General features: G+C 40.6%; 1 long non-coding RNA gene across 1 annotated transcript; it reads left to right on the top strand.

The window, feature by feature from the left end:
• The first annotated feature begins 12,387 nt into the window (after positions 1–12,387).
• On the top strand, positions 12,388–13,909 carry LOC110972424 (uncharacterized). Its single transcript, XR_002597321.2, has 3 exons — positions 12,388–12,912; positions 13,041–13,197; positions 13,326–13,909. It is a non-coding gene; the product is annotated as an uncharacterized LOC110972424 (long non-coding RNA).
• Positions 13,910–15,021: the final 1,112 nt, after the last annotated feature.

Genomic DNA, 15,021 nt, shown 5'->3' with positions numbered 1-15,021 from the left:
CATCCTTTATCTTGTAAATTAGCGTCCGAAATTAAATGGGAACATTTGCAATGGAGTTCGTCAGCCGCTTCCACCACTGAACGTGGTAAACTAATTAATAGGAACTGGACTTCAAACAATTTAGACACGGCGTCTAAAAGCGTAAAAACTGCAATGTCTAAAGTGTGAGAGGAGACGGTGTATTTTTGGTTAAATTATACAATGTTCGCTGTCAAAGTCATTCATATAAACTGCCTGTAATGTGCAGCAAATAGTAGTTAACCGGCGCCAGCTCTTCAGTGACCTTAACGGGTCCATACCTCTAGTACAGATGCTACAGGTACGGGTCCGTACCTCTAGCATCAACCTTGTGTGTAAGCAAACATCAAGCATCAAGGTTGGCACACCGGTGCGCACAGTCTCACGCCAAGTTTGTTTTTATAAATTACAACCTTTGCGTTTTGTGCGTACGCAAGCTTATAAATGAGGCCCCAGGCCAGTGGCTGGAACAAGCGGAAGGCAGAAAACCTTGACCGGACATTGACCAAGAGATACATCAAGGTAAAGACCAGGCCGATGTTTTTCATGAACAGACTTTTTTTTCTTTCAAATTTGGCTCAGTGATTTGTTACTCAAACATTGATTTTGACAGACTGTACAAAGGATTTCAGAGACAACTGAGGAGCTTAAGAAACTGACTGCAGAGTTGTCGATACAGGAAGACACAGTCCAGCAATGGGTGTCTGATGTTCAGCAGTGGGCTGCAGGTACTGTGAAAACTTTTTCATTTCATGAACTATTGAAAATTGTAAACTGATGTTGGTGTGAGTGGATTTTATACTTCTCTCATCACAAGGAACTCCCCATCAAAATAACCTGGAGAAAACCATTGAAGGACTGTACCTAAGCATCAAGCAGAGAAAATATCAGCTATATCATCAGGCTGGTGAGACAAAAACACCACAACTAAGACTGACTTTTTATTTTATTTTTTCCTGACTTTGAAAAGGTTTTTAGTACCTGAAAAACATATAGTAAAATACAGTTTTGGGTTGTCCAGACTCAGTTAAATGACTGTTAATCAGTAACTGGGTTAACATACACTAAATATTTTGTTTCACATTCTAGATGGGAACAAGCGGAGACATCAGCTAAGGAAAAAGATTGCTGCAGAGAAGAAAGCCTTAGCCTTAGCATTGTATCACAAAATACAATGCCGTTATGGGGGACGCTGACAAACTGCCCTCTCCCAGTGAGCTCTTGGCTGGGGAAAATTATTCCTGGCCTTGGAATGTAAGTATTTAAAACACAATTGTATAGAACTGTTCGCTCACTCAAATTCCAGCGAAAGGATTTGGATATCCCAATCGGCAACTTTTGCTGGTGTTGCAAAGATTTGGGATATCGCTCTTACTGGATTACACAAACCATGGAGACAAAGTACCTCCTTTTTTCTATTAAATAGTGAATGAACTTATGTTGGGTTGAGTTGCAGATATATGCCTCACTGTCGTAATGAAATTGTTGTCCTCTGAAGTAGGATAGCATCATGGAGCTGAGATTAGAAGTGTATTGAAAGCCCCAAATTTGTATAAAACTATACGTTAAAAGGCACTGATGAAAATTTGCACAGCTTTCTTGGAGAAATGTAAGATGACTGATAAAATATCCCTGAGGGAGTTTCCCAAAGGGATTAATAAAATTCAACCTAATCTAAAACAAAACTTAATGTGAATTGCAGGTCATGGCGATATGATTAAGAAAAAAGGCTTTATGACAAGGTAATGCTGCTGACCAGACTGAAAGAAGAGGTTATTGTGGTTCGTGAAATCAAGCAGCACTGGGAGTACTTGAGGAGTGTGATTGGAATGATGGAAGAGCTTTCCTCACAGCTTTCTGAGGGGATCACCCTGCATAGCAAGTTATTTATTTATTTTTTTCACAATTTGCATGGATGTCCAGAGCTTGTAACATTTGCTTTTCCTTTTTAATGTCATTGTCAGGCAGCACTGAGGCATTGACGGAGAGAGGACGTGAGGGGCTACTCTTTCTGCTGAGGAGGAGATTGTCTACAGTTCAAGCTCAGCAGGGTGCTGCTCGTACAACAAACCAACATATTTTGGGATTGCAAGCCTCATCTCTGGATGACTCCTCCACTGGCGATGAGAAAATTTGGAGAGTAGCTCCTCCACTGATGAAGAACTTTGACCTACTCTTAGAGCAGTCACCCCAGCACCCAAAGATGCATGCATATACAGACATTCCAGTGCCCTCTAGCTGGTCTTTGCCAGAGCCCCAGCTGACTTTTTTCCTACAATGTTTCAGCAAGTGGAAGCATTGTAACACACACTTTGTAGGGTTGACCAAGACTGAAATACTGATGCCTGTATAGAAAAATCTTATATTGAGACTGTACTTGATGATTGAGGAATATGAAAAATAAATTCCTTGCAATTTGATATTCTGTGTATTATTTTCTGCACCATTTTAAATTGATAAATTCACTGTATTGGCCAATCAGATATTGATGCCGTTGATGTAAATTATGAGAGTCATTATATCAAATGTTGATGCATGACTGGTTACTTTGAAAGGGCTTTTCACATAACCTCACCCAAAACACTAATAGTACTTGCACCTGTGTTGAAGGCACTTCACTTAAGAAGAAATGGTGTGCAAGGCAGGTCCGGTATGAGCAACGGTTGGGTGTATGAGCTTACTATTTAATAACTCCAGCCTCTTTGCTCTATCAAAAAGTAAAAAAATGCAGATACTATATGTGTGTGCATGTGTATTAATAAATATATATAAATGCAAATAAAATCTTAAGCTATATTGCAATAGCCAATGTGGTGTTACCCAACAGGAAGCAGCTGGGTGCTGATTCTGTCATCGGAGCCCACATGTGGCAGGTTGCCTACAAGCTATAAAGTTATGGGTGGCTGAATTCGAAGTGATTTTAGAAAATGATGCCCAGAACAACATTAAGTTTCAACTTATTTACATAAAGTTATTTTTTCAAAAATGCCCTGGGCCCATAAACTCAAATGAGGGCCCAGATAATCCTCATGGACAACTACCTTAACACTTGAAATGTTTTCAATACTTGAAACCGATATTGGTGACAAGGCTGTGCTACACCTATAACAAGCTTCAAGTCCCCTCCATACATGTTGGAAGAGATATGGCAGAAATGACAGTGAACTTCCATTACAAAATTTGCTGCAGTCTTTTGGGCTTATGTTGCAGCTCTGTAACTTCTAGATGGCTGAAATTTCAGAACCAGTCCTCCTTCTGACACTGATCTTTGGTGTAACTTTGGTGGCTCTAGCTCAAATGAAAACCAGGGACACAAGGCCAGGCTTGGGAGGAGCCACTCAGGGTTGGGGTTAGTAATTTCTCAAGGACAGTGCTTAGGCCCCTTAGCACTTAGATGACTGAAATTCACAGCACGTGCTACTCTTGGGGATTATATAATGTGTGTAAAATTTGGTGTATGTAGCCCGAGTAGAAATATCAGAACCTGGAATTGATCCTCATTACTGCTCAAAAAGGCTCTAAGAGCGCACAGGTCACAGACCCTGATTTCCCCAGTTTCACAAAGGGTTTTTTTTTTCTTATAGCCTAGGAAGTTGAAATTTTAGTATGTTGTTCTGTTCTCCTCAAGGATCACATCTGTGGTGGTTTGACCTCCCTAAGTCCTTTCTGCTGCCCATACAGGGTGTGGCAATGTCCAATTAAGACTGCATGTGAAGCATCATAACTTGGTCAAATTTGTTCCAAATAGGATGAGATTTCTGGGATGCATTCACAACCTTGCCAGAAACCAATATTCAGAATTTTGAAACCTCACCTCCTCCCTGAAGCTACTTCCTGTTTGGGAGGGGCTTATAAAATTATTCCACCAGATTATGATTTTACAATTTTCAAAGGCCCCACAGTTCAAGTTTCAGGTCTGTATCTACTGTAGTAATGTAATGAGAGCAAAAGAGCAACAAGGTCAATGTGGCCAACAGGCTTCATGGCTCAGGTAGGCCTCAAAGGGTGAAGTGAGTCTTTTGAGGCTCCTTTAAGGTGTGTCTGACACCAATCCTATTCCAAGTCCAAGAAAAAAAGTTTATATATACATACATTTATATATAGTTATATATATATATATATATATATATATATATATATATTGGACACATTTAAAGCCCACTTTTGACTCATTTTTGTAGGTGTTAATGAACAGGCATGACCTGCTATTTCATCAGCAGGCTCATTTCCTGATATATGATTAGGCTATTGTATAGACAGAGTTAATATATTCAATGATTTGGTCTTATTGTCATCATCCTTATTATCTGATAACATCTCCATGCTTAATCTGATATACACCCAACTTGCAGAAATATCAGGTACTCCTGACAGAAACCTTGAAAAAAAATGCTAAACATATTGTGCTCTTAGCTGTGAAGGTGGTTAAAATTCACAGTTTGGACTGTTTATGTGACAGTGTGTGATCTTATACACAACTGGAACAAATTTGGGGATTGTAGATCAAACAAAAGTGTATGAGAAAGGCGCTCAAAGCTTGATATGTGTGTACGTGTGCTGCTGGGGGCGGTGGCCTTCCCAGAATCCCAGAGGCAGAGAGTTCAGAGTTCAGCTGACGAAGCATCCCTTCAGCGTGCTTTGCACGACAGGAGAGTCTTAATGGTAAGGAATTAACACACAAGCAAACAATATATGAACATCCGAATGAGCACGGATATTATGTATGTTTGTATCATGTTTGTATTATGCATGCGGGGGCATGGCTCAGTGGGTAGAGTGGCCATCTTGTAACTGGAAGGTTGCCGGTTCGATCCTTGGCCCGTTGAGCTCATGTCGAGGTGTCCCTGAGCAAGACACCGAACCCCTAATTGCTCCTGATGGGTCGTGGTTAGCACCTTGCATGGCAGCGTCTGCCGTGAATGTCATGTATCATGTAAAGCACTATATAAATACAACCATTTACCATTTGGATCTTTGTTTGCCATCCCCTACAGCGATCACTTCCGTGTTTCTTAAAATTCTGATACTATCTTTGTAGTAATCATAATAATTAGAGTTGTACTGATCGCCATCTACCTCACTTAAGTCAATGTTGTAACCTGTATGTGCTTGCTTACATTCTAGTAAGCTGTGAGTTGCAGACTGGACCTGACAAATTTCCCAGATATCCTAGGCTATTCAAACTGATCAAATTAAGTAATAATAACATTAAATAACATGACTTCATTTTTAAAAGTCGCTTCTGAATAGGGTACTACTCTAAAACGGAGAAAAGGCAGCCAATTTAACTGAATATGTTGATCAAATGGATTTCTGACTAATTCTTAAATCAATAATTATAAAGGATTATCATATCAGTATAGTAAAAGTGAAACGAATTTGGGGGTTTTCGTATTGGAGAGTAAACCACATTTTAGATTACTTTTATTTCATATTATATACAGGTACAGTGAACAATAAAATGTAACTGAACACTAGTTTTTGAAAGTTAATTTGCATCTTTTCACTGACATGTAAATCTATTAAACAGCATCTATATTCTATAAAGCATCAATTCATAAGAAGGCCAATTGAATTAAAATATAAAATGACCAAGCTCAGTAGATTATGCATGGGCATGTGCTAGTATCTGTTTTTCTCACACAAGTGCTCATACTGCACTGATATATTGATTATATGTTACAAATATGCAATTACTGAATTCCTGCAGTATCCAGTGTAAACAGCAAAGTTACATGTCAACAATTTTATTGGACTTTATGTTTTTTTTTTCTTTTCGCTGTAGACTTAGGCAAATTCCCAGTATCTCCAGGTCAATCCTTTGAGCCTCAGCCTGACTCCACTTGAGACCAGAAATGACACAAGCTGCTCACTTATGATAGTGTTTTTTGTCCTTGTCACTGGTCAAATCAAGTTGGGTTTTTTTGTTTGTTTGTTTTTTCCCCATTCAGTTCATGATGCCTCGAGGCTCTACAACAACCCTCTGCATCAACTGCAAAGCAGTGATTGCTGTAGCCACCAAGACCTGCAAGTCTTGCCAGACAGTTCAGCCAAGGAAGCAAAGGCTGGCAAAAAAGCTCCAAACATTTGAGGCCAAGAAAGAAAGCTGGTTGAAAAAACAACAACAAAACAAGACCACCTCACATGTTATGGATGAGGCATCTGTGTTGATATGTGTTTAACATCTGTAATTGAATTTCACAAGTAATTGGTGATTATATGACTTTTTTAGCTGGAAAAATTGCACACGCTGGGACACAGAGCTGTGGTGTTTGTTGCCAAACCAGGCAAAAAGCCTGCCACTTGGCATACACTGGTCGTGCACCCCAAGTGGAAGCTGACAGATCAGGCTGCTACACACGTGGACAAAATTGTTGGTACCCCTCAGTTAAAGAAGGAAAAACCCACAATTCTCACTGAAATCACTTGAAACTCACAAAAGTAACAATAAATAAAAATTTATTGAAAATTAAATAATCAAAAACAGCCATTACTTTTGAATTGTTGATTAACATAATTATTTAAAAAAACAAACTAATGAAACAGGCCTGGACAAAAATGATGGTACCTCTATAAAAGATTGAAAACTATTTGACCAGAGTGACATGATTAACTCAGGTGTGTCATTTAATTGACATCACAGGTGTTTCCAAACTCAATCAGTCAGTCTGCCTATTTAAAGGGAGACAAGTAGTCACCCTGCTGTTTGGTGAAAAGGTGTGTACCACACTGAACATGGACAACAGAAAGCGAAGGAGAGAATTGTCCCAGGACATCCGAAAAAAAATGATAGACAAACATCTTAAAGGTAAAGGCTATAAGACCATCTCTAAACAGCTTGAAGTTCCTGTGACAACAGTGGCTCATATTATTCAGAAGTTCAAGACCCACGGGACAGTAGCCAACCTCCCTGGACGTGGCCGCAAGAGGAAAATTGATGACAAATTGAAGAGACGGATCGTTGGAATTGTATCCAAAGAGCCCAGAGCAACCTCCAAAGAAATTAAAGGTGAACTCCAAGGCCAAGGTACATCAGTGTCAGATCGCACCATTTGTCATTGTTTGAGCCAAAGTGGACTTCATGGGAGACGACCAAGGAGGACACCACTGCTGAATAAAACTCATAAAAAAGCCAGACTGGAATTTGCAAAAATGCATGTTGACAAGCCACAAAGCTTCTGGGAGAATGTCCTTTGGACAGATGAGACCAAAACTGGAGCTTTTGGTAAGGCACATCAACTCTATGTTCATAGACTCAAAACCAAGCATACGAAGAAAAGAACACTGTCCCTACGGTGAAACATGGAGGAGGCTCAGTAATGTTTTGGGGCTGCTTTGCTGCATCTGGCACAGGGTGTCTTGAAAGTGTGCAAGGTACGATGAAATCTGAAGACTATCAAGGCATTCTGGAGAGAAATGTGCTGCCTAGTGTCAGAAAGCTTGGTCTCAGTCGCAGGTCATGGGTCTTCCAACAGGACAACGATCCAAAACACACAGCCAAAAACACCCAAGAATGGCTGAGAGAAAAGCGTTGGACTATTCTAAAGTGGCCTTCTATGAGCCCAGATCTGAATCCCATTGAACATATGTGGAAGGAGCTGAAACATGCCATTTGGAGAAGACACCCATCAAACCTGAGACAACTGGAGCTGTTTGCTCATGAGGAGTGGGCCAAAATACCTGTTGACAGCTGCAGAACGCTCATTGACAAATACAGAAATCGTTTAATTGCAGTGATTGCCTCAAAAGGTTGTGCAACAAAATATTAAGTTATGGGTACCATCATTTTTGTCCAGCCCTATTTCATTAGCTTGTTTTTTTAAATAATTATGTTAATCAACAATTCAAAAGTGATGGCTGATTTTGATTATTTAATTTTCAATAAATTTTTATTTATTGTTACTTTTGTGAGTTTCAAGTGATTTCAGTGAGAATTGTGGGTTTTCCTTCTTTAACTGAGGGGTACCAACAATTTTGTCCACGTGTGTAAGTGCCTTGACTGAATGAAGGCCTTATGAGGTGCTGGTCACTGGTAAGCCTGTCTATTTGCAGTCATTTATAATTTCAACGTATAGCTCAGCCTAATCTTAATACTTATCAACATTTAATGAAATGTAGTTGATATCACGTGTTCATAATTTGACAGTTTAACTCCAGATGAAATACATTTTAATGAGAAGAAATTGTCATCTGTTAACATTAAGTCTATCCAGTTAAATATCTCAAATAACCATTTTAGCACACTGAACAAAACAGCCTTACTCTAATCATTTTGTCTTTTTGTTTCATTGAGGTTGGATGAACCAGCAGTCCTCCTCCGCCTCAACCATACAGCCCTCCACTGGCACTGCCATCCACCTCTCGACCTCCTCTGTCCAGCCCACTGCTGCCATCCACTCCTACACCACCTCGGTCATCCAGCCTCCACCGTCATCCTGCCCTCCTGCTATCAAACCTTCCTCCTATCCTGGCATCCATGTCCCTGCCACGCCTCCTGAAATACAGCCCTCCACCAGTGTTGTGCACACCGTAGCAAAAAGAACCAGGGTATGTTGTAGTGAAATATAAATACGACATAAATAAACACTATAAAGAGTGTATGTATCCAATTTGCATTGTAGTTGTTTTTGTCCGCCAAGGAGGTTATGTGACACCCGGCGTTTGTATGTCCGTCTGTTAGCAAGATAACTCAAAAACGCCTGGGCAGATTCAGATGAAATTTTGAGGGGATGTAGACTATGGTAAGAGGAAGAGCTGATTTAATTTTGGTGGCAATCTGAAAAGGATCCTGGATTCTGTTTTTTTGTATGTTTTTTTTAGTATGTGTCGTATTCCCAATGCGTACTAGTATTTTGTCCCTTATCACTCACCAGAGTTCAAGTGGGAGTAGCAATGCATGCTGGGATGTGTTGTTTACCTCAGTTATAATGAAGGTCAATGTGAGCGGCAGAGCAGCAAATAAAGCTCCGATAGAATCTTCAATAACCCGTCTTATTTCATGCAAACCACAACATTACATGGTGTCAGAGACTCATCAGACCGTACGCTTCTAAAGAAAGGAGTTAATGATGGATCCATCAGGAGTGTCTACACCCCAGATGGATTGGGATTCGGCAAACCTTCCCAATGCATGGACATTCATGCAGCACGTAAAGCTCATGTTTTCTGAACCGCTAAAGGGAAAGGAGGAAGCGACCCAATGCAGCTACTTGCTTTTGTGGGTAGGAGAAAGAGGCCGTGATATTTTTAACACTTGGACATTGACCACAGATGAAGCTAATAAGCTAGACACTTATTACGGACGCTTTGAAGAGTACCTCATGCCTAAAACTAACACGATTTTTGCAAGGTACGAGTTCAATGACAGACTGCAAGGTGACGGGGAGTCTTTTGAGCATTTCGTTACTGAGCTAAAGCTACTTGTGAAGAGATGGTGCGTGATAGGATCGTATTTGCCACTAACTCACCTCATGTGAGAGAGAAGCTGTTAAATCAAGGCTCAGACCTTCAATTCCAGCTCATGATCCTTTACTGCATGGGTTTCCTGTTGGTACCTGGTCAACTCGTGCGTATTCAAACTTGTGCGTATGCAAGGGTTAGGGTTAGGGACGACAATTCAGCAACTGCCAGTGGTTTATAAATCCATGTTTGATCACCATAAATAAATAATAAAACACTGATTTTACATTCACTCAATACACACAAGTTTGCATACGTACGCACGAGTTGACCAGTATCTTTCCCGTTTTCCTCTCTATCGTTGGCGGAGGTCTGCACTCTCTGAGTGCAGTCAAAATCTTGACTGATTCATTGATTTTTAGTTTTTGTTGAAAAGTATGCATGCGTGTACACTGTTTCAGAGCATCACAGTGAAATGAAGTACCACCAACAATTTTGATCTGATCTGTTAAGCTAAAAGAGAGAAGCTTGAGGGGCCGCTGTCCTGGTTTGTAAACTAAATGCATCTCTGAGAGGCCATCCGGTGCAAGGTTGTGCAGTGCCTTAAAAACTAATGTAATAATTGTAAAATCAATAAGAGAAGTCACAGGTGTGTAAAGTGTGCCTTTTTATTCTTCTAGTATTTGTTGGCACCCATAGTTCTGCACTTTCAGTCAACTGCAGTTTATTTTATAATTTGGAAGGCCAAAGAGGAGAACATTACAATAACTTGCTTGCAAAAAAATGTGCATTAAACTCTCTTTGTTGTGCAGTGTTTAGCAAAAACTGTAAGTGTACACTTTTTGCTCTTTCAGAATGCAGCAATTTGGTCGAGGGAAAGGACCAGTTTTACCCGGTGAAGCAAGTAGTAAAGACCAAAATGAAAAAGGTTGTCTTTTGTCATTATTTGAAGTTGAATTTTAATGTAAATATAGACTGGGTGTATTTAGTGGATTTCATTGCACCACAGTTTTAAAGTCCTCTGACAGTGTAATTGCTTATGGTACTAAACATTCTTCACATATTTTTTAGGGGAACCAAATGGAGTTGGTTGAGTGGGAACCCTTCTCAATGTGGCATGTATAATTTCTTTTTTATTTACAAATAAATTGTCAAAGTTTTAGTACTCATGAAATGGTGGTTTTAAGGTTTTTATTTTCAAATGCTTTTATGTTGTTTATTTATATTAACCAATTTTAAACTGCTAGCATACACAGAGAGTACATATAAATACCTAAGTCAAACTTTTACCAAAGGTAACTTACAGTAAACATGAGTATGGGGTACAAACTGGTGCCCACTGTAGCTCATTGTCTTCTATCATCATGTTGTCATTGAACCTTTTTTATGTATTTTGCAGTGGGAAGACGCGGCCTCTACAGTGGGTGGCTAAGAAGAACACCAAGAGTTAAAACACATACGTGCCTTCACTCATGCACACCAATGAACACACCCCTGCTAATGCACACACACACACACACACACACACACATACACATGTTTGTACTTCTATCTTAGTGAGGACATCCATAGGCGTAATGCATTTCCTAGAGCCTTACCCTAACCTTAACCATCACAACTGATTGCCTAAACTTAATCCTTACCCTAACCCTAACCAAACCTCAATTCATACCTGTTCTCTAAAAGCAAGTGTTCACCCTCAAACATGGCTGTTTCAAAGTGAGGACCGGCCAAAATGTCCTCACTTTGTAAAAATGTCCTCATTTTGATAGTTAAATGCAGAAAATGGTACTCACCATGTAGCAAGTACAAGAACACACACACACACACACACACACGGTGGGGCTGGAGCCCATCCCAGCCATCTCTGGGCGAGAGGCACGGTACACCCTGAACCAGCTAGCTGATTGCAGGGCAACATAGAGAAACAGACAGCCATTCATACTCACACTCATACTTAAGGACAACTTAGAGTCACCAATTAACCTAATTTTTGGTCTGTGGGAGGAATCCGGAGTGCCCAAAGAGAACCCATGCATGCACGGGAAGAACATGCCAGACCAAACTGGGTACCTTCTTGTTGTGAGACATGTCCACTACCTGCTGCACCACCATGCTGCCTGTTATTGTAATTGTTCTTGTTGTCATTGGTCTTGTTATTATGTCAATAGTTCATATTGTACAGAAATACAATAAAAACATTTGAAAAGGTTTTATGCAGATGTTGTAATGCAATACATACATTCATACAGACAGATTACTTTATTGAATGATTGAATGAATGATTTACCACAAAAGGAGAACAGGTTTTTTAAAGCAGTAAGGATACACATATCTGAAAGAAAAACCTGAAAAGAAATGACATAAAACTACCAGTATAATATATGAAGATAAATTAAGAAGACAATTTGTAAAATTGTTTAGATTCTTGGAATAATATCTTAGACCCCAGGTTGAAAAAAAAAACCAAGTTCCCCTTTAGGAAAACTCACTCACTCAATGGTGGTAATGTATACTGTGAAAAATGGATTTTTATATAAAATCTATCTCTTACAGGCAACCTGTTAATTATGTAATTCGATCTACATATCATTGTGTGAAACAAACCAAATTTAAATCTGTGTTAATCAGTTTTCATATGTAATTTCATACATGTGAGTGATGGAGAAATGAATTTTCGACATAGCTCCAGTATTCAGCCAGGCAGGGGGCTTCGCAGCTCAGCTAGCGAAAAGTATGGGGCAAGAGGCCCCCCCGCGTCAAAGTCTGCCCTAATGTGCTTTTTTTCCCCACACTGACCGGCTCGGATCGTCTCAACGAGTGTCCCACAACATACTAGAGATGAGAAGTGAACGAAAACCTCCACATTACTTGGCGATCGCTATTTGTTGTGGTCTGTACCAAAATCTCGTTCCGAAATCGCGCGGTAGCTCGTGCCCGGTGGGGGAAACAGCTGTTTGCCTCAGGAGACGAGGAGAGAGACGAGTGGAGTGATTTTGTGTTGGATTACCTAAGTTTATTTATTTATTTATTTATTTATTTTCAAGTTATGGCTGAGTTTTTGACCGATGAGCAGGACGTGGAAGAAACTGAATTTCATTTTGATGGCTGACCGTATTTATTTGAGTCCGAATACACGGACGAAGAACTTCAAGATATTGAAGAACGGGCAAGGACAGAAACAGTTGGTCAACAAGCAGAGAGCACGGAACCAGCTGAAGCAAGGCTGCGAACCTCGGGAAACTGGTGGTGTCTCTGTGGGTGCTGCGTACCTATGCCTACAGAAGAGGAATGCCTTTGCTGCAGGGAATGAGACTTGCTGCAGCAAGCTGTGAGTGGGGGTTACCCACTGGATGGTACACGCTGTCTGACTTCGTCAGAGAATTTCCCCCCCTTGATCAACAGGGCCGTGCTGGAGACCTTCTTCCATGTTCCCAAAATCAACTGGAAGAGGCGGCCAAGACCACAGGGAGAAAATGGCCATTTATCTATTGAGTGAGTAGCCTATATGTGACCATTTACATTTGTGTACTTTATTTACTGCGAAAGGTCTCCGGTGTGCGCAATTACTGTTATTTTGTCATACTTTTCACATATAAAATTGATTATGTCCTCTTCTCCAGCCAATGCAGACTCGTGGCTTACTGTGTAGTGCTGGAGTGGGCACTCAGAGGAGAGCGTCTTGGTCGTGGGAATAGGAGAGTGCTGCATTGTTGTGGCTATAAGAAACAAGTACCCCTCTCCAACTGGCACTTACGCTGGTTTCAACGACAGAGAAATGTATGTGTGCAGAATAATTTACATTATCCCAAAGACGTCCTCTGTTATTGTCAGGACCCTTCCCTCATACACTGCAATTTGAAGTGCTCTCACTCTCTCCATGCCTTTTCTCCCTCTCCTGTCAGCAGAGCTGACGAGAAGCAGCTGAAACCGGTCATGCAATCAGTCACCTCCGGCAGAGTCTGAGCAGCTGACAAGCATTCTCCTGATTACACACCGACCATAAAACTCCGGCTCTTCCAGCAACACTCTGCCAGATCGATAGACTCGACATACACAACCCGCTGCTCAGACTCCTGCCATCTCCTTCTCCCCGGTTTCCCTCCTGGACCCAGTCATTCCCCGAAATCATCTCTCAGCGTCTGAGTTCTCCAGTCCGCCCTGTCTACAGCCCAACCCTCATTCCCTGCCTTACTCCTGCCACCAGGGATCCTCAGACCGCCCGGCGCCGCACTCTGTCTCCCCTCCCCGAACCAGCCGCCACCGATCCCCGGTAGGAACGTCGCCCACCCGGCACCACTCCTCATCCTCCCCTGACAAGACTCCGGCTCCCCGTCCACCAGATCTTCTCTCCCTGCAATAAATCATTCATAGAAACTGCATCTTGGCCTTGGTGGTAGTTCTCTGCTCAAGTCCGGTCCTGATTGTGTGACAGTTATACTTCACTGTAAAAATCAATCATCTAAAATAAATTATTTTTAGAACTACTGTTTTCCAATCTCTTCATTTTCAACCTGGTACACACACAAAGCAGCATAAAGAATAGAGGGATTTGTTGTTTACAAACACGAGAGGATGCACGCGCATCACGGCTGCAGAAAGGCGGGCCCTTTAAATTGTCAAGTCGGCTGTCAACACAGTTTTCAGCCACGTTAGCGGTTTTAATTTTAGCTAGTGATGTTGTCGGCATACTACAACAGTTTATCGCCAAGTGATAAAGTAAGTTATTCAACTAAATTGACATTAGTAAGCGGTATACGCCTTAATGACCCATATGCCTTGCAAGCTGCTGCCTGGATAAATAACAAAAAAAATGGCCCAAACGTCAGTGGCCAGACATCCAGTCTTACCTGATTGAGACTCCGAGTCTCTATTCCTGGGAAAGCCTGAAATCCTACCAAACACTGGATGCATACAGCTATGTAATGGACAACCATGTGCAGGATATTTTATTACATGACTACAACCCAGAAAACTTTGTGGCTCTGAAAACAGAGGTGCTACCAAGTCAAAGACAAGGAAAGAGGACAGATGTACAAGGTGTGGGTGATTGTAAACAAAAAGAACAGCATTCTAACCGCGAACTGCACCTGCATGGCTGGGTAGGTAATACTGAATACTCTGATAACAATACAGACATTATCTGCTAACTTTTATCACTTTGAGAGCAGAGGTGGGTAGTTGCTACTAGTAAATTGTTATATACTTGAGTTAATTGTTGAGGAAAATACTCAGTCGCTTTACCATACAGTGCTTTTTACATCTAGTCAATAATATTACACTGAAGTTTTTGTACTCTTACTTAAAAATGTTTTACTGTGAATAAATATGTTGTGGCTGAAGCTAAATTTTACAGATTAGGCAGGTCATGTTTGTGTTTTTCTTAGTACCACAATCTTCAAAATAAGTTTTTTTTTGTTATTTATTGTCACAATAAAATATTTTACTTATTTATTTTATACCATGTTTTGTTTTCCTCATAACATAACATTCCTATGAACCCCACTGATTTATAAATTAAAAATGTATACTCAATCACAGGCTCATTACTCGCAGTACAAATGTGAAATGTAAATATTCCTTTGAGGGCTTTTTATACTTTGA

The sequence above is a fragment of the Acanthochromis polyacanthus genome, chromosome 1 (assembly GCF_021347895.1).
Source record: "Acanthochromis polyacanthus isolate Apoly-LR-REF ecotype Palm Island chromosome 1, KAUST_Apoly_ChrSc, whole genome shotgun sequence".
In the NCBI taxonomy this organism is placed as follows: Eukaryota; Metazoa; Chordata; class Actinopteri; family Pomacentridae; genus Acanthochromis; species Acanthochromis polyacanthus.
This window is presented reverse-complemented; position numbering and strand designations above follow the sequence as displayed.